General features: G+C 52.2%; 1 long non-coding RNA gene and 1 pseudogene across 1 annotated transcript; both read right to left on the reverse strand.

Moving 5' to 3' along the window:
- Positions 1-256: 256 nt before the first annotated feature.
- LOC123802563 (uncharacterized) lies at positions 257-25,914 on the reverse strand. Its single transcript, XR_015726546.1, has 5 exons — positions 24,812-25,914; positions 11,761-11,855; positions 2,001-2,186; positions 1,027-1,123; positions 257-931 (listed from the first exon to the last, which is right to left on the reverse strand). It is a non-coding gene; the product is annotated as an uncharacterized LOC123802563 (long non-coding RNA).
- LOC148110448 (histo-blood group ABO system transferase 2 pseudogene) lies at positions 19,459-22,392 on the reverse strand (annotated as a pseudogene).

Genomic DNA, 25,914 nt, shown 5'->3' on the forward strand with positions numbered 1-25,914 from the left:
TACATTGGTTTTACATAGTCTTAGTAGACAGTCCAGCTCAGGTCCTCAGTGAAAGCTTGTTGAGTGAAATAACAGCACTGCCAAATGATTGTCTAGTCCATATTTAAACCTGCAATCTCTGATAAATCTACAGATCCCTTCATGATGTTGAATGTTCTCCATCGTGGTGTTACAGGATTTGTGTCCCCTCAGTGCCCGGGTTCTTGGTCATGCTGCTTCCAAGAATGAAGAGGTAGACCAGACAAAGGGTGGTGGGCATCAAAACAAAGTTTATTGAGCAAGAGTACAAAGCTCCCAGAGAGGGAGGGGACCCAAGTGGGTTGCACCCGGAGTTTCTACGTTTAGGGGTTTTTATAAGCTCTTTTTGTGGAACTTTCTTAAGCAGGGTGTGCTGAGTTGTGCCAATCAGGGCTTTGGTCACATATCTGTCTCCCTAGTAGGTTCATGTCCACTTGCTGATGGTCTTTTTTTTTCCCCTAACATCTGGGGGCTTAGATCTTAACTGCCCCTTGTCCATGATATTGACAAATGCTTTCGTGGTTAATTGTCTTATTTTAGGACGTTTTGCAGAAGTCATTCCTGCAAAGGCTGCAGAGCAGAATGTCCGTGTTGTCCTGTCTAAGCTGCAGAACAGGATGTCAGTGCTATTTTAACTGTCCTGACTCCATATTTTCTTGTTGGGGACCCTGACCCTGACTACCTAACTGTCCAACTAACTCCTAACTTTCCCCCCTCTGAGGAAGTGACCCTAACTGCCGGTAGGGAAGGGGGCAATGACTGGTCTAACTGCTTCCTGCTGGTCGGGGGCCTTGTTGAAGAATCGTAGTCAGGGTTTCATCCCCAGAGATCTGTCCAAAGGTCCTTGGTAGAAGACGGTAGGGGCTGTCTCCATTTGTGGCTGCACAGACAGGACCATCTGTAGCCTGATGGACTTTAAACGAGAAAAGACAAATCAGATAAGGGCATTTAGAATACAAGGTCTGGAAAGGAATAGAAGGGAGATGACTAATAGTGGGGCTCTTATACCAACAACACAGGTCAGGTGGTCTCTCGTTTGGATTCTCAGAACCTGGTAGCCCAAATAGATGACCTCTTCTCTTTCTGCATGTCTCTCAGGGCACAGCTGTGAGAGAAGGCATAAATAAATAAAATTAGACATGTGGAAGCAGAATAATGGTCTCCCAAAGTGTGCACATCCTAACACCCAAATTCAGTGACTGTGACCTCACATGGTAAAAGGGACTCTAAACATAACAGTAGAGAAGGAGGCAGGATGGCGGAAGAGTAGGGGACCTCATTTCATCTGGTCACTTGAATTTAGCTTGATATCTATCAAATCATTCTGAACACCCACAAAATCAGCCTGAGATCTAAGAATATATGTCTGGACCTCTACAAGCAGAAAAGCGACTGTTTTTTTGCAAGGTAGGATGTGCACAGGCATGAATCTGTGGGAGATACTGGAAGATAAACAGAAGCAGGAGGGAGGCTCCATAAGCTGGCTACCATTAAATGATATAACAACAGAGCACAAATCAGAACCCTTAGAAATCTTCTCTGGTGAGAAATATCCCTTTCTGAAAGGGGCTCAGGGGATGAAAAGGGCAGAATTCTACATGGGTCATTGTGGTCTCAGGATCCCAGGAGATACAGAAAGAACAGGGATGCCTGAACCAATACAGTGCCCAAGAAGTGGAGCAAAGAAACTGGTTGTGGTCAGTGAGCCCAGAAGGGACTCTCAGCTCTGGTCACCATAAACCAGGAGATGGGCTAGTATGGCAACCACTCTCTGCCTGACCACCCTGTAAAGGACTGGAACTTGTGGGCTGTTTACCGTCCTCTGGGAGGGGCAAAAAGGCTGTGGAGCTGGGTGCACACAAGAGCCCACAACCGCTCACAGTCCCAAAGACACAAAGTGCAGTGATGGTCTCTGGGACTCCCTCGGGATGTAGTGTCTTCTAACACAGAGACCAAAATTCAATCAGGAACAAGTGACTCACCCTGCTTTGTCCACCCAGTGAGATTATAGTCTCTCCTCCTCCACCTTTTTTTTATAGTTTTCTTTCACTTTGGCTGTTTGCTTTTCTGTGGTGGCTTCCAACCAATTCAGATTTTTTTCTAGGGTGCATTCTGCTTGGATTGTGGATGATATTTTGGACTCTGTTCATTCACTCACCCATCCTTCCCTGGGCAGAATGACAAAAAGGAAGAATTCACAACAAAGGAAAGAGCCAGAGGCAATGTTCTCTGCCACAGAGCTAATGGATATGGATATAAGATGTCAGAGAAAGCATTCAGGATAGCAATTATAAAGTTAATAGCTAAGCTTGAAAAGAGCATAAATGACAATACAGAATCTCTAAGGGTGGAAATGAGATCTAATCAGGCTGAACTTAAAAATGACAATACAGAATCTCTAAGCGTGGAAATGAGATCTAATCAGGCTGAACTTAAAAACACTACGAGCTAGTGTCAATGAGGCAAAAGAGAGAGTAAGTGATCTAGAGGACAGACTGATGGGAAGGAAGGAAGTTGAGGAAAAGAGAGAACGACAACTAATAGCCCATGAAGAAAGGCTACAAGAATTTAATGATCCCTTGAAACAAACCAACGTCAGAATTGCTGGGATCCCAGAGAGGGTGGAGAGAAAGAGAGCTAGAAGGTATATTTGAGCAAATCATAGCTGAGAATTTTTCTAATCTGGGGAAGGAAACAAGCATTCAAGTCAAAGAGCCACAGAGGACCCCTCCCAAAATCAATAACAATAGATCAACACCCCAACATATACTAGTGAACCTTGCAAATCTTACAGCCAAAGAAGCTGTCCTGAGAGCAGCTAGGGAGAGGAGGATCCTTATGTGTGGAGGGAGGAACATCAGAATAACATCAGACCTATCCACAGAAACCCGTCAGGCAAGAGAGGGCTGGCAAGGTATATTCAGGGTACTAAATGAGAAGAACATGCAGCCAAGAATAGTGTATCCAGCAAGGCTGTCATTCAGAATGGAAGGAGAGATAAAGAGCCTCCAGGACAAACAGAAACTGAAAGATTATGTGACCACCAAGCCAGACCTGCAAGGAATCTTAAAGGGGATTCTGTAAGTGAAGAGAGACCCCAAGAGTAATATAGACCAGAAAGTAACAGAGACAATCTACAGAAACAAGGACTTTACAGGCAATACAATGGCACTAAATTAATATCTTTTGATAGTTACTCTGAATGTAAATGGGCTAAATGCTTAAACCAAAAGACACAGGGTATCAGATTGGATAAAAAAGTAAGACCCATCCATATGCTGTCTACAACAGACTCATTTTAGACCTAAAGACACTTCTAGATTGAAAGTGAGGGGGTGAAGAACAATTTATCATGCTAATGGACCTCAAAAGAAAGCTGGAGTAATAATCCTCATATCAGACAAATTAGATTTTAAACCAAAGACTGTAGTAAGGAATGAAGATGGACACTATATCATACATAAAGGGTCTATCCAACAAGATGATCTAACAAAGCAGTAAATATCTATGCCCTGGACGTGGGAGCAGCCAATTATATAAACCAATTAATACCAAAGTAAAGAAACATATTGATAACCATACACGGGTAGTAGGAGACTTCAACACCCCTCTCACAGCTGAACAGATCATCTACACAGAAGATCAACAAAGAAACAAGAGCTTTGAATGACGCACTGGACCAGATGGACTTCACAGATATCTACAGAACATTCCATCCTAAATCAACAGAATGCTCATTCTTCTCGAATGCACATGGAACTTTCTCCAGAATAGATCAGTACTGGGTCACAAATCAGGTCTCAACCATCACCAAAAGATTGAGATTATTCTCTGCATACTTTCAGACCACAATGCTTTGAAACTGGAACTCAAACACAAGAAGAAATTTGGAAGAAACTCAAGCACTTGGAGGTTAAAGAGCATCCTGCTAAAAAATGAATGGGGCAACCAGGAAATTAAAGAAGAACTTAAACAATTCATGCAAACTAAAGAGGATGAAAACACATCAGTTCAAAACCTATGGGATACAGCAAAGGCGGTCCTAAGAGGGAAGTATATAGCAATACAAGCCTTTCTCAAAAAATTAGAAAAATCCCAAATACACAAGCTAACCATATACCTAAAGGACCTGGAGAAAGAACAGCAAATACAGCCTAAACCCAGCAGGAGAAGAGAAATAATAAAGATTAGAATAGAAATCAATGAAATATAAACCAGAAGAACAGTGGAACAGATCAATGAAACTAGAAGCTGGTTCTTTGAAAGAATTAATATGATCGATAAACCTCTGGCCTGACTTATCCAAAAGAAAGGGAAAGGACCCAAATTAATAAAATCATGAATGAAAGGGGAGCGATCACAAACAATACCAAGGAAATACAGACAATTGTTAGAATATATTATTAGCGGGGCGCCTGGGTGGCTCAGTCCTTCAGCGTCTGCCTTCGGTTCAGGGCGTGATCCCAGCGTTCTGGGATCGAGCCCCACATCGGGCTCCTCCACTGGAGCCTGCTTCTTCCTCTCCCACTCCCCCTGCTTGTGTTCCCTCTCTCGCTGGCTGTCTCTCTCTCTGCCAAATAAATAAAATCTTTAAAATATATATATATATATATATATATATATATATATATATATATATTATTAGCAACTATATGCCAACAAATTAGGCAATCTGGAAGAAACGGGTGCATTCCTGGAAACTTAAAAACTAACAAGACTGAAACAGGAAGAGATAGAAAATCTTAACAGACCAGGGGCGCCTGGGTGGCACAGCAGTTAAGCGTCTGCCTTCGGCTCAGGGCGTGATCCCGGCGTTATGGGATCAAGTCCCACATCAGGCTCCTCCACTATGAGCCTGCTTCTTCCTCTCCCACTCCCCCTGCTTGTGTTCCCTCTCTCGCTGGCTATCTCTATCTCTGTCGAATAAATAAACAAAATCTTTAAAAAAAAAAAAAAAGAAAGAAAGAAAATCTTAACAGACCAATAACCAGCAAGGAAATTTGAAGCAGTAACAAAAACCTCCCCCCGCCCCAAAAGGAGTCCAGGCACAGATAGCTTCCCATGGGAATTCTACCAAACATTTACAGAAGAATTAATACCTATTCTCCTGAAGCTGTTTCAAAAAATAGAAACAGAAGGAAAACTTCCAAACTTGGTCTATGAGGCAGCATTACCTTTATCCCAAAACCAGGCAAAGATCCCATCAAAAAGGAAAATTACAGACCAATATCCTTGATGAAATGGATGCCAAAATTCTCAACAAGATCCTAGCCAATAGGATCCAATAATACATTAAAAGAATTATTCACCACGACCAGGTGGGATTTATTCCTGGGATGCAAGGGTGATTCAAACATTCACAAATCAGTCAATGTGATAGAGCACATTAATAAAAGAAAAGAACCATATGATCCTCTCAATTAATGCAGAAAAGCATTTGACAAAATGCAGCATCCTTTCTTGATTAAAACTCTTCAAAGTATAGGGATAGAGAGAACACCCTCAACATGATAAAATCCATCTCTGAAAAGCCCAGCAAATGTCATTCTCAATGGGGAAAAACTGAGAGCTTTTCCCATAAGGTCAGGAACATGACAGGGGTGCCCACTCTCACGACTATTGTTCAACATCGTACTAAAAGTCCTAGCCTCAGCAATCAGACAACAAGAAGAAATAAAAGGCATTCGAATTGGCAAAGAAGAAGTCAAAGTCTCTCTCTTCACAGATGACATGATACTTTATGCAGAAAACCCAAAAGACTCCACCCCAAAATTGCTAGAACTCATACAGGAATTCAGTAATGTGGCGGGATACAAAATCAATGCACAGAAATCAGTTGCATTTCTATACACTAACAATGAGACTGAAGAAAGAGTAATTAGGGAATCAATTCTGTTTACAATAACAACAAAAATCATAAGATAACTAGGAATAAACCTAGCCAAAGAGGTAAAGGATCTGTACTCTAGAAACTACAGAACACTTATGAAAGAAGTTGAGGAAGACACAAAGAGATGGAAAAACATTCCACGCTCATAGATTGGAAGAATAAACATAGTTAAAATGTCTATGCTGCCCAGAGCAATCTACACATTCAATGCAATCCCTATCAAAATACCATCACCATTTTTCACAGAGCTGGAACAACCAATCCTAAGATTTGTATGGAATCAGAAAAGACCCTGAATCTACAGGGGAATGTTGAAAAAGAAAACCAAAGCTGGAGGCATCACAATGCCTGACTTCAAGCTACATTACAAAGCTGTGAGTATCAAGACAGTACGGTACTAGCACAAAAACAGACACATAGATCAATGGAACAGAATAGAGAAGCCAGAAATGGACCCTTAACTCTATGGTCAAACTAATCTTTGACAAAGCAGGAAAGAATATCCAAAGGAAGAAAGACAGTCTCTTCAATAAATGGTGCTGGGAAAATTGGGCAGCCACATGCAGAAGAATGAAACTGGACCATTCTCTTACACCGTACACAAAGATAAACTCAAAATGGATGAAAGATCTAAATGTGAGACAGGAATCCATCAAAATCCTAGAGAGCACAGGCAGTAACCTCTTCGACATCAGTTGCAGCAACTTCTTGCAACACACGTCTCTTAAGGCAAGGGATACAAAAGCAAAAATGAACTCTTGGGACTTCATCAAGACAAAAAGCTTCTGCTTGGTAAAGGAAACAGTCAACAAAACTAAGAGGCAACCCATGGAATGGGAGAAGATATTTGCAAATGACAAAACAGACAAAGGGCTAGTATCCAAGATCTATAAAGAACTTATCAAACTCAACACCCAAAGAACAATTAATCCAGTCAAGAAAGGGACAGAAGAAGGATACAAACCATGAGAGACTCTGGACTCTGGGAAACAAACTGAGGATTACAGAAGGGAGGGGATGGGGAGATGGGGTAACCGGGTGATGGGTATTAAGGAGGGCACATCTTGATATGAGCACTGGGTGTTATACGCAACTAATGAACCATTGAACACTACATCAAAAACAAATTAAATTAAATTAAATTAAATTACATTAAAAAGTGATCAACCAAAAGCCAACTTCTCTTTATTATCACTCAACCAGCAACTCTAAACATCAGTGATAAAATATTCCTTTCCAGAAAAAATATTTTGTTTGTTTAATTTCTAAATCTAAACAAATGCTATGGTTACCATTGGCTTTCAACATAGATATTAGCAAATTAGCATTTTTTATAACTTGTTTTTAAGAAACATCATATTCTACAGATAATTTCAGTTCTGGAAATTCCAGTAATACAGCAGGCCCGTCAACTCCTGTCTCAGCCAAGTGTGCCCCTTCCCAATTATAAGGCCCCTTCATGGGCAAACTACGTATCTCTGCATCGAAACAGGAGACAAAGGAAGCAATGACAGCACTGAGGATGTGAAGACAAGACGTAAATTGAGTTATTTTACCTCCGTCTACTTGGACTATTTATGTTTAAAATTTAAAACAGTGAAAAGGAGGGCAGATTCCAAGTGGTACTATTTTTGTTTAGTAAGAGTAGGCATGAAATGGAATCGTTTCATTTCACAATTACTGTGGGAAATAATTTTGTCTAAAAGAGGAGAAAGGTGTTAACAAATAATCCACGCCGTTGTCAAACAGGCCAGCCTCAGCCTCTCATCCCTCCTGACTTTTATTAAGACATAATGCTTAGAGTGGAACAGCTTGGTGGCCTCAAACAAAAAAGACACCAAAATAGGGGGTTTGGTGAATCCTCTTGTAATCAAATCAACACGAACCTATGATAGGTCTTCATGTCTTCTCTGTCGTGTATATATTTTTGTTACAGGCACACTACAAAATTAGAAGGAAGATACCATGGCCCATGTTGGGATGTTCTGGATTCAGTTATAGCATAGTGCAGGACAGCAGGATGGCAGTATTAATTTCCGCATGCCCCAAGTTGTCCCAGAATGCCTAAGTCCTGAGAGAGAAACCCTTGAGCACAAAGCAATAAAATACTAAAGGTGTCTTATATCATGCCAGTGACAAACTCATAGCAGAGCTCCATGCCCGATCTATCCCTCTTAATTCATGCTTCCTAAGAGCACTCAGCTGGCTCAGTCAGTAGAGCCTGCGACTCTCGATCTCTGGGTTGTGAGTTCCAGCCCCACACTGGGTGTAGAGATTACTTAAAAATCTATTCGTGGGGTGCCTGGGTGGCTCAGTCGGTTGGGTGCCCAACTCTTGATTTCCACTGAAGTCATTATCTCAGGGTCCTGGGATTGAGCCCCACCCTGCGACTGGCTCCACAGTCAAGTGAGGAATATGCTGGAGGATTCTCTCCCTTCCCTCTGCCCCTGCTGTCTCTCTCTCTCTCATAAACAAATCTGTAAAAAAAAAAAAAAAAAAGAAAGAAAGAAAGAAAGAGGCAGAAGTCATGAACAGACACTTCTCTAAAGAAGACGTACAAACGGCTAACAGACACATGAAACAATGCTCCACGTCATTTGCCATCAGGGAATACAAATCAAAACCACAATGAGATACCACCTCACACCAGTTAGAATGGCCAAAATTAACAAGACAGGAAAGAACAACTGTTGGAGAGGATGTGGAGAAAGGGGAAATTTTGTGCACCCCTGGTGTGGTTGTAAAATGGTGTACCACTATGGAGGACAGTATCGAAGCATCTCAAAAACTAAAAATGTGAGTACAGTAGGACCCAGCAATTCCACCTCTGGGTACATATTCAAAAGAATTAGAAAGCAAGTTCTGGAAGAGATATTTGCACACCCATGTCACAGCAGCACTCTTCACAATAGACAAACGGCCAAATGGTAGAAGGAACTCAAATGTCCACCAACGGATAAGTGGATAAACCAAATACGGTCTATCCATCAATGAAATATCATTGAGTCTTACCAAGGAAGGAAGTCCTGACACCTGCTACAACATGCATGAACCTTGAGGACACAATGCCCCATGAAATAAACCCTCACAAAAAGACAAATACTGTAGGAATCCACAGCTGGGAGCTCTCCAAAGTAGCCATATTTCCAGAAATAGAAACTAGACTGGCAGCAACCAGGAGATTCAGGGAAGGGGGAAAAGGGGGAAGCTGTGATTTAATGGGTGCAGACATTCAAAGGCCCGTCAGAGAAAGACAAATACCATATGATCTCACTCATATGTGGAATTTAAGGAAGAAAATAGATGAACATGTGGGAAGGAGGAAAAGAAAAAAAGCAGAGAAGGAAACAAACCATAAGAGAATCTTCATGATAGAGGACAAACTGAGGGTCCCTGGAGGGAGGAGGTGGGGGAGGGGCTAGTCGGTGATGGGGATTAAGGAGGGCACTTGCTGTGTAAGCACTGGGTGTTGTATTCAGTGATGAATCACAGAATTGCACCCCAGAAACCAATATTGCACTGTATGTTAACTAAACTTTAGAAAAATAAAGATGCTGATCTGATGAACACACAACTAATGAATCATTGAGCACTACCTCGGAAACTAATGATGCACTCTATGTTGGCTAATTGAATTTAAAAATACAAAATATAATAATGGCTACAGAATTTCAGACTTGCAAGATGAAATGTTTCACAGCAAGGTAATTATACTTAACACTACTGAACTTTATACTGAAAATGTTTAAAATGGCAAAATTAATGTCATGATTTTTTACAACAATTTTTTGAAAGTACATTCTGTATGATTCCATTTTTTAATAAATATTTTATTTTTTTATTTTAGAGAGAGAGAGTGCGTGGCATGGGAGTGAGGGGAGAGGCAGGAGGTGGAAGGAGAATCGTGAACCCACGCTGCACTGAACACAGACCCTATGTGGGGCTCGATCCCACAACCATGAGATCACATCCAGAGCCAAAATCAAGAGTCAGTGGCTTAACTGTCTGAGCCACCATCCATCTCCTTGGGCCTTAGTGTGGTTCCGTTCCCTGCTCTCTCCACCACCGCTGTGCTGAACACTCCTGAAAACAACTGAAACACTGGGCCAGAGTTCCCAGGGGTGAGTCCGAGGACATGCATGCTAGGTGATGGGTGCACCTGTGGCCTGGGATGGGTGCTGCCCACTGTTCTCCCAGACAGGGGTGCCCGACACCCTTCTCTCCAGGGGACCTGTGGGGACAGCCATGTCCTCAGGCACCTGAGGGCCACCCGGCCCAGGAATTCACCTTCTCCAGCAGAGGACAGATGGGGCGTCTTTCTCTGGCCAGGATTAGGAACCCTGATCCCGGGAAAGGAGAGCTCTTCTGGGACTCATCACCCAGCCAGGCAGCCGTGGGCACCGTGTATGTGACGAAGCCAGAGCGGCTGGACCTTGGAGGGAATGTGTGCCTTACACCAGGCGTGTGGGGGGCAGGCGGGAGCAGCAGCCCCTGCTTCTGGGGGAGCAGTGATGTGTGTGGAAGGAAGGAGGCCGGGGTGGAGCCTTCCCAGCCACACCACAGTCTCTCCCTTGGTCCTGAAACCAGCAGGAAGGGAGCTCCAAGGGTGGAGACGAGACTCCAGGAGGATTTCCATCCAGGGAAAGGAAGCCCGCAGCCCCTGGAGGGCACTGAAGCTGCCAGCCCCGCCGGCCCCCAGGCCATTTGCACAGGATCACCTCCGGCACTTCCGCAGCACGTTGTCCGTGTTTGTGTGTGCACACTGATTGGCCCACTCAGTGCTGGTGCATTTCCAGAGGCAGACTAGAAACCAGCCAGTGCCTGCTAGTGGGACAGAAGACCCCCACCCAGAGAAGCTGAGGATGTCCCTCTTCCTCCAGGGCTGGGGAAGGCAGCCACTGTCCCGGGGCAGGACCTGGTCCAGGTGTGTGTCCTATCTGAAGTCCCCGCGTTCAGTGGGCATTGTTGTGCCTGAGAAAGGCCCCCTCAGCCCTAGAGTCGGAAGCAGTGAGGGGCTGTCCCCAGCCCTGGCCCAGGATCACGACCTGAAACCATCCTGTCTTTGGGAGGACATGCCCCTCTCCCCTCCCCAGGTTGAGGATGCCCGGGACCCTGCAAGAGCTCTTCATTCGAGGCAGAGTCCTGGAGAGCATGTGTGTCTCGTCAGCCCAGCAAGTGAAAGAACCAACCCCACCCCCCACAATGCTCAGGTTCTAACCGAAGCAGAATTTCCATGTACTCTTCAAGTCCAGATTCACTGTGTGCAGCAAGGACACCTGCCCCTCCCCACTAGGTAAGTGGGTGCTGGGGAAGGGCTGTCTGGCCATGGGGACAGCCTCCTCCCCCCTTACGTGGCCTTGCGGGACCCCAGGGAAAGTCTTCCTTGCTCTCCTTCCCTCAGAGGGAGGAGCTGGCCTCGTGCTCCTGGGGTCCCCACTGAGTCCCCACTCCTGAGGAAGAGCCACCCATGGACCTCGTGTCAGGAGTGTGGTCTGCCACTGCTCCCAGCCAGGGTCCTGGGGGCTGCATGAAGAGCCTAGATTGCTTTTGGGGGGAGGGGTGCTCACTGGTGCCCCGCTCACCATCCCCCACAGTGGTCTGCAATCCAGGCCCTGTACCCAGCGTAAGTCAATCACCAGCACCCCACATGCTCCTGCCATGGGAGCGATCAGTCAGCATCAACCCATTGCACAGAGGAGGAGAGCGAGGCCCAGAGAGGGGAAGCAAATGGCTCCAGCCACAGGGCTGCTCAGCAGAGAAGCTGGAAGCCCAGCTCTCCCAAGCCCCCGCTAGCCCACCCAGAGACTCCCTGAGCCCAGAGTGAGCCCTCCTCTGCCTGCCCAGCCACTCACTGGTCCTTGAGTTTGATGACGGCTTGTTCTTCTTGGCTCTGAAGGTGTTGCTGGCCGACTAGGAGGGGGAGTCCAGCTGGCGAGACAGGCAGTAGCTACAGGACAGAGAGACACGTCTGAGCTAGCAGGAGCCACACTCTGGTCTCCCTCCCAGAGCCTACCCAGGAGCTGGAATCTGGGTGCCCTAGGGGCCAGCATGCAACAGGGTCTGTGCTGACCAGGGAGCCATGGCCCCCAGGGAGAGTCCACTCTGTCCTCTCCCCACTCATGCCCATCCTCACCTCTCCTCACTGTGGGGCTCCAGGGCCCAGAACCAGGCCCCACAGGGCTGCTCAGGCTCCAGCTTGTAATTATTTTGCAGCCCCCCGAGCAGCTGGATTTCCTGGGGCTGGAGGGAGGACTGGCTGCAGACAAGGATTGGGCTGGGGAGGATGCGGGGTCTCATGGGGGCCAGGATGGGGCAGGGGCTCAGTCCTGGGGCCCAGCTCATGTCTGAAAATGGCTGAAATCCCTGAATGCCCACGGGGTCCCTCATTACAGTAACAACACCCTCACACTCAGGCACCCTGGTGCTGGGCCCCTCCTCCCTGGCCTCCTTCCCGCCCCTCTGACTCTAGCCGGGGGCAGGCTGGAGCTCCGTCCCGGGTCCTGCCAGGAAGACCAGGCAGAATGAGGAGAGGAGAAGGGGAAGGGGCGGACCGATCTTTTCCCTGCCCCAAGTCGGCCTCCATTGCTGCCTCCAGGTCCCCTGGCCCAGCCATGCACTTAGCTGGACCCTGGGAGGGAGTCTGCATTCCAGGCCAGCTGAGGGGGGGGGGGTATTCAGTGACCTCTGTGTCCCTAGATGTCCAACCCACCTGGCCTTGCACCCTGAGGCTTGCTGGCCGGGGTGGGCGTGGTTCTGGGGCTCAGAGGACTTTGGGGCCACAGAGCACTTGGCGCTGGTGTGGGAATATCGGGGACCGGTCAGGTGCAGAGCCATGGGTCTCGTGTGTATCCGCCACAGGGCTGGGTCATGATACACGTGCTGTGTGCAGGTCCCCTGTGCACACCTGACCCTCTCAGTGGGGAGACCTGCGTGCCTGGTGCACCTGTCCTCCACCTACCCCGGAAGAGCGGCCACATTCAAGCATTTCCATGTCCAACCCTCAGGGACAGTTGGGAATCTGGGGTCAAGAGAGGCAGGGACTGGCCCAGGACAAATGAGGGGTGAAGAGTCCAAGGAGCAGGGCTGCTCTCCAGTCCTAGGCCAGCCCCAACCCTTCCATGAGGTTCGCTTTGGGGGTGAGAGCCCCTCAGATCCTCGGGGATAGCTCCCCACCCCGTCCCATGTGGGGACATGACCTTGGGCATCCCCAGGCAGGTAGAGGCATGTGCACCTGTGCACACACACACACACCCCACTCTGACTGCCCAGCTGGGGGTCAGAGGGGGAGGACACCCTGGGAGCGAGGTGGGTGACAAAAAGAAGAAAGAGGTCGGAGACAGCTAGGCCATGGGGCAGGGGCATCAGGACTCCTGGCAATACCCCAGATCCATAGCATGGGGAGGGGAGACATGCCAGGCTGATGGTCAGGGGGTCCCCAAGGGGCCCAGGGGGTTGCCAGGGCACTGGGAGAGGACAGGGTTTGGGGTCCGGTGTCCATCACCACCCTGGGTACCTGGAAGTAGGAACAGAAACCCCCCGCTAGTGTGGAGGGGGCTACAGCACAAAAGGCCTCAGCTTACTCTTCTATCAATTGGGCTGTAGAGATGGGTGTCCCCAGGATCCCATAGGTTTGTAGAAGAGCGTGCTGGCCTTGGATCTCCGTCCCTGACCCACTGTGCTCCCAGTCCTGGGAAAATGCTTTGTACTCCCTCGAGGTCCTTCTGAGCAGAGGGCAGCCTGGGGGCTTTGGGGGCTGAGGACCTGGGTATGCAGAATGTGGCAGAGCACTGGACCACTGGTCGGGGGACCAAGGTCAGGACCCTCCTAGGTGCAGCCTCAGGGTTCCCATTTGGAAGAGGTTCCAGAGTCAGTGCTGTGGGCATGGTGAGGAGGCCTTAGGAAGGAACTGAGCACCAGGACAGGAGAGGGAAACGGGGACACTTCTGAGGTTTCTCACATCGCCCCCCGAGCCCTCAGATCCTGCTCCTGTGAGACACACAGAGACAGAGACTGAACACAGGAGAGAGGGAACCAGGAGAAGTCACAGACTTTCCTCCATCAGCTTGGAAATGACATCCCATCCTTTTGCCCCGTTCTCTTCCTTAGAGCGCAGTCACACAGGCCATCCACCCTGGAGGGGAGGGGATTCCCCAGGGATGTGCGACCAGGATTCAGGAATGCCCGGGAACCACTGTGGAGACGCCCTGCACATGGGCACAGGCGAGGCCCGGGGACCTGAGCCTCAACCTAATGGGAGCCCTGGAAGTCTGTGTCGTGAGAGGACAAGGTAGGAATCAGTTCATTGCAACCTTCCCACGGGGCCTGGGACACAGGCAGGAGGGGGGTGGCTTTGCCTGGACCCCAGAGCAGACCCAGCCCCTCTGAGCTGTGTTCCATGCCCCACTCAGCCCCTGGCTCATCCTTGCATTGCCAAGTGCGTGCCCCAGCCTCCTGTGATAGCAGGTACAGAATGTATGTAGAGGTCCTACCCCTGATGGCGTCCCTAGAAGTAGAAGCCAGAACACCCCACTGTGCAGATGGGGAGCCTGGGGAGTCCCTGAGAGGCACAGGGTCTGTCCAGGGTCACAGCCCTGGGCACGAGCAGGGGCCTGGTCTGAACCCAGATCTGTGTCCTCACAGCGGGGACACCAGCTGCACCCAGGCCTCCTGGGGGCTGTGGATGGACTGTGTGGGTGTCACTGTATGGATGGGCCATGGGGTGGAGGGTGAGCATAGAGCAGCTGGGGGAGGGGGGCCCTCGGGGGGCTCTTGTGTCAGGAGGAAGTCAGGCAAGGGGACCCCAGGCGGTGGTGACCTCACGTCTCTGACAACAGAGCCCAACAGAGTTTAGAACCCGGGTAACCAGGCACCCACATTCCAGAGCCAGCCCCCTGCCCAGCTCATTTCGTTGGAGATCCTCGAACGAAGAACATGTTTGCGTGTTGCATCCCCAAGTCCGGAGGCTGCAGGCTGAGGAAAGCACGCCCTGCAAACACTTCCCCTCGCTGGGGATGTCGTGTCAGGGCTCCCCGACGCCTCTGGCCATTTGGCAGGAAGGACCGAAAGGTGACACCATGAGGCCCAGAGCCAACCAGCCCAGCCCCACACACTCTGATCTGACTGTGCAGCCCCAGGTCCCCTCCGTGTGTGTGTGCGTGTGTGTGTGTGTGTCTGCGTGTGTGTGTCTGCGTGTGTGTGTGTGTATAAGAGGGGTCATGTAGGGTGGGGCGACCCCGAGCAGGAGCAGGCTGATGAGGAGTCAATGTCCAGTGGGCAGGTCATGTTCACACCCCAGGTCAAGCCTGGCTGGGTGGGACGGGGTGTGTGGGGGCTGCACCCTTCTGCCCAAGGTTTGTCCCAAGCCCTGCATGGGTGGGTCACTGCATCCCAGGTGCAGGGCTGTGCACACACAGGTCTGTGTCTGATCTGGGAGCAGCAGGGGGACTGGGCAGGAGGACAATGAGGACGGCCGGGCAGGGCTGTGATGCCTCTGGGCCGGCTACCGGTCCCTGTCTTTGCGAAGGCCACGGATGAGACTGGGAAGAGGCTGGCAGACACCCGCCCCATATCCCTGGCAGAGGGAGTCCCCTCACAGTGGTCTCCAGAAGCAGGGACTGGGGACTGCCCGGGACGGCCTTTAACACCACCCAGGCCACTGTCCCTGGTGGTCCCTCATCTCACTGCGGTCCAGGAGCCAGAGCCCACGGAGGCCGAGCCCGAGGGTGAGAAGTCTGGGGCTGGGTGTGTGTGGTGTGTGGGGATGGGTCAGTGCTGGCCCCACAGGGAGGAGCCCCCAGAGGCTGGTGTGGGGCCAGGAGCAAGGACTGGGCTCAGAGCACCCAGTGGGTGGACTGCAGTCGGGGACACGTCCCGGGGAGGATTCCTTCCTGGCTGCGGCTTCTCAGGGGACCCCTGGGCTGTGCTCTGTCTCTGCAAAGGCACAGGGAGAGGCAGGCAGGAGGGTGAGCTTTTCTCCTCTCACAGCTACTCCACCATCTGAGGAACTAGAGCCAGCTCCAAGTTCATGGGCAGGGGTGGTGCCAGCCAGCGACCTGGCACCTGCCCATGGAGAGCCTGCCCCCGCCACCGCCACTGCTCCTGCCCCTTCCCCTGCCTGTGCTCCTGTTCTTGCCCCTGACCCAGCTCCTGCCCTGGGTCCTGCACCTGCCACTGTTGCTGACCCTGTCCCTCCCCTTGCTCCTGCGCCTGTCCCTGCTCTTGCACCTGTCCCTGCCCCTATCCCCAGCCCTGCCCCTACTCCTGCTCTTGCAGGGCTCCCAGAGCCACATCCAGAGCCCACAGCCCTGCGGGCACAGCTCCTTGTACAATTACATTTAGTCGTATCACCCGAACCCGAAGTCCCGCCAGGGTGTTTCATCCCCTCCCCCTATGTTCTTACTCTCTGGTGTATTTTAACTCTTATATTAGCTTTCCAAGCTCTGTATGCTGTTTATTATTTGTTTTAAATAAAGTTACTTGTTTTCAGTTGAACACGTCATGAGCATGGAGTGCATCCCCGACGCTGTGCCACCGTGGCACAGAACACGGCAGCAGAACATTCCTTCCCCAAAGGAGACCCCGAACCAGGGGCCCGCCCTGCCCCTTTCTCCCCCAGCCCAGACCCTTAGAACCCCTAAGCTGTTTTCTCTCTCTGTTCCTTTACCTGTTCCGGATGTTTCTGTAAGTGGAATCACACAACAGGTGCCTCCGTGTCTGCCCACCTATTTTCAAAGGGGACTCGTTTCTTTCTGTGTTTATTTGACAGAAAATTTCCCTTATTCGATATGAAGTCCCCAATGGATTACAGATCAGACATAATCACAGAGACCGCTTTAGGAATTATGGGCACAATCTCAGGGCCGAGACCCCTGTTCCTGCTGTGACACCACGGCCTGACCTCAGACAGGAAACAGCTGGCTCTTCCTGTGACCCACACAGAAACCAGGGAAATGCAGAAAGCTAGTAGACACAACCGCAAAGGGCAAAAGCATTGCTCACGACCCAAGGCCAGAGAAAGGTTTCCCCTGCCTCTGGTCCAAACCGTGCTCCAAGTCACTGGGTTCCCCAGGGACAGAGACCAAACACATGCAAGTCCAAGGGGAAGGATAGGCACATGGGGAGTATGTGTCAGAGATGCGGGAGCTTCTGGGGAAGAACTCCAGCAAAGGAAACCCTATGGAGGCAGTGCTGGTCACCCCCAGACCAGCAAGTGTCTGGTCTGGGGACCAGCAGCCCTGGGGAGAATGTGAGGATGTGGAGGTCCCCCACAGGTCCCCTGGAGAGAAGGGTGACGGGCACCCCTGTCTGGGAGAACAGTGAGCGGCACCCACCCCAGGCCGCAGGTGCACCCATCACCTAACATGCACGTCCTCGGACTCACCCCTGGAAACTCTGGCTCAGTTTTTCACAGATGTATTTTCAGGAGAGTTCAGCACAGTAACAGTGGAGAGAGCAGAGAACGGAACAACGCTAATGCCCAAGGAGATGGATGGGATCCTCGGTCCCAATCCTCATGATAGAATGCCCTGTAGCTACTGTCACATTGTCACCTGGGGCACAGGAATCAGGAAGCCCCCTCCTGAGACCCCCCCCCTCCTGCCACCCTGTTCCTGGGAACATTCAGAATTGTTTGAGGAGGAGCTAGAAAGGATCCAGGATGACAACAGGTCTGAGGAGAAGGATGGTCAGCACTGGGAGGACAGTTGGACGTACCCTGAGCCACCATCCAGGGCCTGGGCTGTGATGCCCTCAGATCTGACCCCCAATAGTGGCTCCTGATGTAGGGACCCTACTTCCGTGGTTTCATTCCCTCCCTCCCTACGTCATTTATTCACTCTGCCATTCATTCCCCCGCCTCTTTCCTTCCCCTCCACCCCTTCCATTCTCCCTCCCTCCCTCCCTCTTTCCCTCACTTCCATCCTCCCTCAGGCCCTCCCTCATTCAGCAGAGGATCTGGGGTCCCTGCTGTGTACTGAGCACTGGGGCTTCATCAGTGAGCACCCCGCCAACCCATGCGGTCACGTCCACTGTGGGTGGTGACAGGGGCCAGTCCTCAGGGTGAGCAGGGGTGATGAGCACCAGAAATCTGCTCCTGAAAACAGACGCCAGTTGCACAAAGAAAAGAATGGAGAGACCCACTCTCAGTATTTCCTCTAGAAAAATCTAGTCCTGAAAAATGATGAAAGTAAGTATATCCTAGACTTAACGCAATGTGAGTTCTCATGGCAGGTACGCACTGATTCCTAGAACCAACGAAGAGTAAATCATCCAGTGTTGATGGGGGTTTGTGACACACCTTTTCTGACCAAATGACAGCATTTCAGCCAATATCGCCAGGGCCTCCGAGTCTTCCCAAGGGTCTCTGCAGTCCCCTGACTCTTCCAGGGCCGCCCTCGCCAGGACTCCCTGTGTCCCGTGGCCAGGCGCCTGCATCCGGCACTGGGCCCTGCGAGCCCTGTGCTTTGTGCAAGGCCTGTGTGCTACCCCTGGGGTCACTTGGCATCTCCCTTGCAGCGGCCTGCATCTTCCTGCGCTTCCTGTCCTTCCTCAGACAAGTCTGTGAGGCTGGCCTGTGCCCATGTCACAGGCATAGAAGCATGAGTCCAGAGGGTCCAGACGACCTTCTCCCAGTCCCAGCATGTAGAGCCCGGGCCAAGAGTGGTCCCTGAGCAGAGGAGGACCCGGGCCCAGGGAGCCTGAGGGAGGACGTGGCACAGTGAGCCTGCAGAAGGAGAGCGAGCACCAAGGAGCTCAGGCCTGCTGCGAGACCACGTCCCACCCACACCGGCTCTGACTCTAGGACTGGAGGAACTCGGGGGATACCCTCCCGGGCTGCAGGCTGGCAGCAGCTGGCGGGGGAGGCACCGCTGGTACAGGAGAGAGCCCTCCGCAGGGAGGAGGGGCAGGCGCTCCCCCAGCAGCAGGTGCACTGGGGCAGGCTGAGGGGGCATCAGCGGACATCAGTGCCTCCAGCTGGGGTCTCCACACAGGCCCCCTCCTCAGGCCCAGCACGAGATGGTCTGGATGGCCTTTGTCCCCCAAAGACAAAGTCTGACCCAGGATCCCTCCCTCAAGCCCCCACTCCCCATATATACTCAGTTCAAGTGACAAGAAATGGCCAATAGTTTAGGTGGTGTGGGGTGCACAGGGACATTTGTTTTTGTGGCCCATGCTGTGACACTGCTGGCATTTTAAAGATCTCAGGGCTTCTATTCAAAAACTGTAGGAAGATAGCTTTGTAGCTTTCTGGAAACCTGTCTCTGTGCCTTGCAGCCCTCCCAACCCACCAGCTCTGCTCAGAATCCCTCCAGGCCACACACCCACAGTCTTGAGTCCTCAGATGGCCCAGATAATGTGCCTTCAAAAAGTGATCCAGGGGGGCACCTGGGTGGCTCAGTCGGTTAAGCGGCCAACTCTTGGTTTAGGCTCAGGTCATGATCTCAGGGTCCTGGGATCGAGCCCTGTGTTGGGTTCCACACTCAACAGGGAGTCTGCCTGTGGATTCGCTCTCTCCCTCCCCTTCTGTCCCTCCCACTGCTTGCTCTCTCTCTCTCAAATAAATAAATCTTTAAAAAGATAAAAAAGCGATCCAGGTGGGGCAGCAGGACACACCGAGGATTCCAGAAACCCCCCCTCCCAGCAAGTGAGGGTACCACGGACGAGCTGTCTGAAAACAGCCAGGTCAGGGTTCCAGGAAGACACCAGAGGCACAGGAGGAACTGGGGAGCATCTGAAGGTCAGGTGGGGACAGTCAGAGCTTCCAGGCCCTATTCCCTAACACTCCTCATCACTCAGCCTTTCTTCCAGTGAGCCTGCTTGGTTTCTGTTTGCCCCAACTGTTACCCATTACCCCAGGGCAGCAGAGACTCACAAATGCCTTTAAATGTTTAGGACATCGAATGCCCTCCAGTAGCCACCTCACTATTGGGAGAGCTGGTGGTAAGCAAGAAGTCACTGAGGCCTCCAAGGGTCTGGACTTGGTGTTTCCCTCTTCTGAGATGGGGACACCTGTGGGAGGAGCAGGTGGCCGGCTGGTGGGGGTTGCAGGCACCTGACGTTGACAGATGGGGTAGGTGAGGCCCGAGGCCCCGGGGGGGTGTGTCCAGCATCCGGACTGAACAGGTCTTCAAAGCGCAGATTGGCTGGGATCATCTTCAGGCTGAGAAGGAAGGTGAGGGGAGCAGAGGGGAGCAGAGGAGGCTCAACTTAGACAGGAGAGGGCCGAGCCACTCCTTTGGGGGAAAAGTGGGTCAGGTCCAGGCTCATGGGGACAGACCTTGAGGTCACTGTGCCACATGAAATAAGCCAGTCCCTGAAGGACCGATACTGGAGGACCCCACTCGTGAGGGACGGAGAGCACTCCAATTCACAGAGGTGGAAGGAGCTGCTGGGTGCCGGGGCTGGGGAGGGGGAATGGGGGTCAGGGTCTCGTGGGTAGAGGTTCAGTCTGGGATGACAACGAAGTTGTGGCTATGGATGGAGGTGGCGGGTGCAGAGCAGTAAATGTATGTATTGCCACTGAATTGTACCCTGAAACGTGCTTAACGGTATTAGTCGTATGTCCGTTACACCACAATAGGAAGGTAGTGAGTCAGGAGGACGGGGCCATCGCGAGTCTCAGGAGGGCCCTGGAGCAGGGACCCTGTATCCTGGTTCTCGCTCTCACGCTCTGCCCCTTGTTGGTGACCAAGCTCACAGTAGGCACTCAGTGAACGCTTGCTAACACATAGTGCAGAGAGAGTCCACAAGTGCAAACCCTCCAGTGGGCACTGAGGGATCCCAACAGGACGCGCATCCAGATGGAGCCAGTGCCCACATCTCACAAACACCAGCACAGAAATAGCCATTTAAAACCAAGGCAGGAACCAGAAATAACCCAGAGGGCTCCATGCTCCTGGAGGCCGTGCTAGCGGTCACAGCCTCTGGCGGTCAGGGGACTGGGGGTCAGAGAGATGGCTCGGCGCACCCCTGACCCTGAAGGCCCATGGCTGCCGCGAGGTGCAGGGACTGGGAGGAAGGCTCAGCCAGGGCCCGTTCTGGCTCCAAGGCTGCTGCAGGGCCGCTCCCAGCCCACCAGGCGATGTCTGTTTAGAACCAGGGAGAAAACCTTTTCCCTCAATTGTTCTTTTTAAAGATGGTTGCTCAGCATTGACACAGAAAAACATTCGACGTAAAACTGGAGCTGATCACAGCTGCACATGACCCAGAAGTTATGAAAATGCACTGACCACGAAGAGAGGAACTTGTGCCCCCAGGCAGGCCTCCTATGCACAGGGGTGGCTGGGGGCCCTGGACATGCCCGTGTGGGCAGTGCTGGACTCCACAGTCGAGGGGACAGAAGAAGGAAACTGCTCTGACGGTTCCACTCAGGGCAGCACCCCCTGACGGAGATGGGGCAAGCCCCTCATGCGTTCTGGAAGTCCTGCTGATTCTTGGGCCTGGCCCGAATCTCAGCTTCTTCATGACGGCGGGGGGCGGGTGGGCAGGCAGCCCAGAAGCCGCATGTCCCACATGCCCTCTGGGCCAGCCCAACAGCCGCAGGTCCCACAGGTCCCCGGGGACAGCCCAGCAGCCGAGGAACCCACATGGCCTCTGGGGACAGCCCAGCAGCTGCGGGTCCCACAGGTCCTCTGGGGCAGCACCTTAATGGGCTTGTGGTCCAGCAGGTATCCGTTCAGGTGGCTCTCGTCAGGCCACATGGCCTCCATCCCGTTGGCAGGTCCACCCCCATTGCCTGGTGACAGGCCAAGGTCAATCAGTGAAGCTTTGCCACCAACCCCCCCAAAAAAGGCCCCCATGTAGTAAAAAATCACCCTGGTCCCTGGGGATGTGGGCCTGGGACTGCGGCCTGCACTCATAGCTGAACTCCTTGTGGGCCACCGGTAGAAACGGGGTACAGGGTGCCAAAGAGGGCAACAGGATCTCCACGCCCACGTGGTCACGGAACGTCATGTCCTCATCCACGCACACTGGGTCATCCACCTCATGGAGGAAGCACTGCTCGCAGAAGCAGCTGGTCATTGCCGTGTGCTGCATGGACACATCCTGCCAGCACGAGGCCCTGGGGATCTCAGGACCACCACCCTCCAGCCTTCCCCGAGGGCCACACAAGGCATGTGAGCCGGCTGGTCAGTGAAGACGTACTAGGTGACCCTGTGTCCACCATGAAGTGCTTCCTGTCATCTGCAGGAACAGCTCCAGGAAGACCACGTATCCACAGGGACAGGGGACAGGGTGAGAGGAGGGTCACAGCCAGAGGCTGGCGGCAGGACCCCAAAACTAGGGGCTGTGGACGTGTTCACCTTCTTCGAGGGGGCAGGCCCTGGGCTGCTTTAAGCAACAGCCACTCACCTGTCCTGTCCTGAGTGAGTCTGCCCATGGGGCCTCCCTACCTTCTGCTCCCAGAGACGGGGGCCACCAGCACCCCATCTTACAGAGGGCAGCCTGAAGCTTAGCAGGCTGGAAACCTCCCCCACAGTCAGCATGCTTGAGCCAGGAACACGCCCCCTGTGCTGAGCTTCTGGGCAAACCCTGCAGGTGCCCTCCCCTGGCCAACCCCCTGCAGGTCCCGTCCCCACCTGCCAGGAGTGAAGCACTTTTGGTCACAGCCCTCATTTCTATGCCCTACAGACTGGGTAGAACCAGCAGGGCCGGCCACCTGCCCCACTTTGTTCTGAGTGGTCGCCACCCTGTAGGGTCCTCCTTGAAGGCTACTGGGCATTCTGCTGACAAGGTCCTCATTAACCACTGGTATTCCTAGGAGGGGTCACCCTCAAACTCCCCCAGATCAGGAATCAGGTCCAGGCCATGGTCAGGGAAGGGGAAAGAGGACCTCTGAAAGAAGAAGGAGCTTGCTTAGGCCCCAGCCTTGAATCCAAGGGTGTAAGCTTCCAGGTCCAGGTCTACATCTCCCCAGACAAGAAGCTGGGAGTATTGTCCAACCGCCTCACATGGCTGGTCCCCCTTTGAGGGGACTACCTTCTCCCCACCATGGGGAGAGCAGCTCCCCCATCGTCAGGCAAGTGTGGTGAGCCCCTCTGGGGCTGAATTTTGTGCAGACACTAAGGCTACTTCCTTACACCTGCCCCATCTCGGGCAGGTTAGCAAATTGCTCACATCAGAAAGGTGGGCACTACATTTAAATAGGGGACAAGCACACACACACACAGCAGGCACGAGTCAGGTCATCAGGGGGCAATTCGGGGCCCAGCCAACGGGGAAACAAGCCAGACATGAAGCAGGGGGAGAGAAGAGTGCCCCTGGCAGAGGGCACAGTGAATGCAAAGGCTTGGACTCAGGCCAGAGGCACATGTGGGACAACCACACCCCTGGGTGGCCCACAGAGGGGCAGGCCGAGGTGAGGCTGGAGAGGATGGGCAGGAGGGGAGCAGACCACAGAGAGGCCCAAAGGTTATGTTCCAAAAAGATCACTCTGGTTACTGGAGGAGAATGGGCTCTGTGCAGAAGAGGACAGGGAGACCCCTAACCCTAACCCTAACCCAACCATAACCCTAGCAACCCCTAACACCAATGCTAACCAGTAATACCAACCCCAATGAAATCATCACAAAATCAGCAAATACTTTCCTACACCTGTCTTAAAATAGATGTAAGAAGCCTGATCAGAAAAATTGCAAAACCAAGAGCTCTTAAATATATTGTGCATCGTAAGTGTCTCTTCACAAACATCTCAAAGGTTGTTCAATATACTGAAAACAAGCAATGTTATACTCCGCAATAAATTTTTAAATAAAAGCATGTGGTCCTATTAATTGATGCAGAAAAGGTTCTAACCCAAAATCCAATGTCTGTCACTGATATAAACACTCCTGAAAGCAGGAATAAGGGGTAATTTTTTCAATGACTCTATAGCGAACAGCACGCTCAAGTCTGAAGAGTGACAGCTCTACTCTGAAATCAGCAACAAGGACAGGATGCCGGCTTTCACAGAAGGACAGACACTGTGTGATTCCACCTGTATGACGTGTCCAGAGACACAGGGTTGAACGTGGCAGCAGGGCCGAGGGGAAAGGGGAGTGCCGAGTCGGTGTTGCAGGCGCACGGTCTCCCTGGGGAGAAGGAGACAGCTGGGGACAATGACGTACAACCGTGGGAACTCGGCTAAGGCCAGAGAGTTGTGAACCTGAAGTGTCTGAAGTGGTAAATGCTACTACGTTTAGTCACAGTGAAGAAGTGAAGGACTGACGCATGTCACCACGTGGATGGACTCGGACAGCAGCCCCAGTGACAGGCCACCCGGATTGGAGCCCTGTGCGCTCCTTCAACCCACGGGGGTTGTGCGAGTACCGGAAGTCCCGGGAGCGGTTCCGGAAGGAGAAAACCGGATCCGAAGGGTCAGCACACTTCCGACAGCGGGGCAGGCGGCGACGCTGACGCGGGCGCGGTCTGGGTTGTTGCGCGGACACCGCGCTGATTGCCCCGTTCGGGGCTGTGCGGGGTCCGCGGGGCGCGTCCCTGTTCGCGGTCAAACGCGCTGAAGCGTCCGCGTGGGAGAGAAACGGCAGCCGGGGAGTCTGCGTGTGGAGACCGCGTGTGGGGGTTCACGGCCCTGACGTCGCCGCAGAGTCACCAACCAGGTCAGCACCAGGTCAGCACCAGGTCACCCGGGCGGGCACCAAGCTTCGTGATGGAGGCGCAGCCCTGCCCAGATCCGGACCCGGTGTGGACGCGGGAGGACCGTGCGGGGCCGAGGCCGGAACCGGATCCGTGTGCGCGTAGACACGGACCCGCGGACCACGCAGCGGATCCGAGCCCAGAGAGGGGAGACCCCACCGCCCGCGCACAAACCACGGAAACCCCACCGTCTACACAGCGCGCCCTGCCTCGCGGGGTCCTGTGAGCATGGACCCCTCGGCAGTCCCCGCTCAGACGGCTTCTCCTCACCTTCTCCCGCGGCGGGTCCTGAGGAGATACGGGTCCTGTCGGTGTGGACGCGGACCCACGTCCTCCGCTGCGGGTCCTGAGGAGGCCGGGCTCCTGTCGGTGTAGACACCGCCCACGTCCTCCCGAAGCCTTCACAGCGGGTCCTGAGGAGACCAGGGTCCTGCCGGTGTGGATGGGCAGCCACGTCCTCCACAGCGGATCCTGTCGGTGTGGACCCGGACCCACGTCCTCCCCGAACTCAGACACGGGTCGGGGGGAGCGAAGCTCGAGTCAGTCACGGACGCCGGCTGAACGCGCGTGCGCGCGGCGTCGGGCAGCTGGGCTCGGGCGCCCCCTGCAGGCGGCGGAGGCAGTGCAGGACAGGCTGGGCGCACAGGTCAGTGGAGACAGCGCCCCCTCCCGGGGGCCAGAGGAATTCATTACATTTTGGAAGGTGAAAGGGAAGTGGAGCCCGATATCCCCCAACTCTCCAAAAATAGTTAAGGAACAATCAATTGGAAACCATATGAAATGAAATGTAGACACAAACTTTACGACCTACACCAAAATTCACTCGAAAATGTGGATAAAATTAAAATGCAAACACAAAACCAATCCACAAAAGAGAAAAATTGGTCACATGGACTTCATAAAATTAAAACTTCTACTCTGTGAAAAACCTTGTTCAAAGAATCAAAAGACAAGCCACAAACTGGGAGGACATATTTGCAAACCATGTATCTGATAAAGGATTTGTATTCAGAATGAACCCTGATCCTAAACCCGAGTTCCCTCAAGGTCCTCTTGACCCCTAGGCTGGAAGCCACAAGCTCCAGTTACTCAGCCTAGTGCTCTCCCTCTGGACAACCGGATTCTGCTGGGATCTTCCACCACCCCAGCCTGAACACATACCATACCTATCCCATTAACCATTATGTCCAATGCCTCAGGGCTCACCTTCACTCCTTATGTCCTCGTCTCCTAAACCCTCATTCCCTAGACCATCACCACCTGATCCCTCTAATCTCTCAACTAGTAAACAATCATCCCCCAAAGCCTCTAAACACACACCCAATACCATCACCCCCTCACCACCTAAACAATCACCCTCTCAAACCCTCACC

The sequence above is a fragment of the Ursus americanus genome, chromosome 2, assembly GCF_024610735.1.
Source record: "Ursus americanus isolate L20-20 chromosome 2, mUrsAme1.1.p, whole genome shotgun sequence".
Classification (NCBI taxonomy): Eukaryota; Metazoa; Chordata; class Mammalia; order Carnivora; family Ursidae; genus Ursus; species Ursus americanus.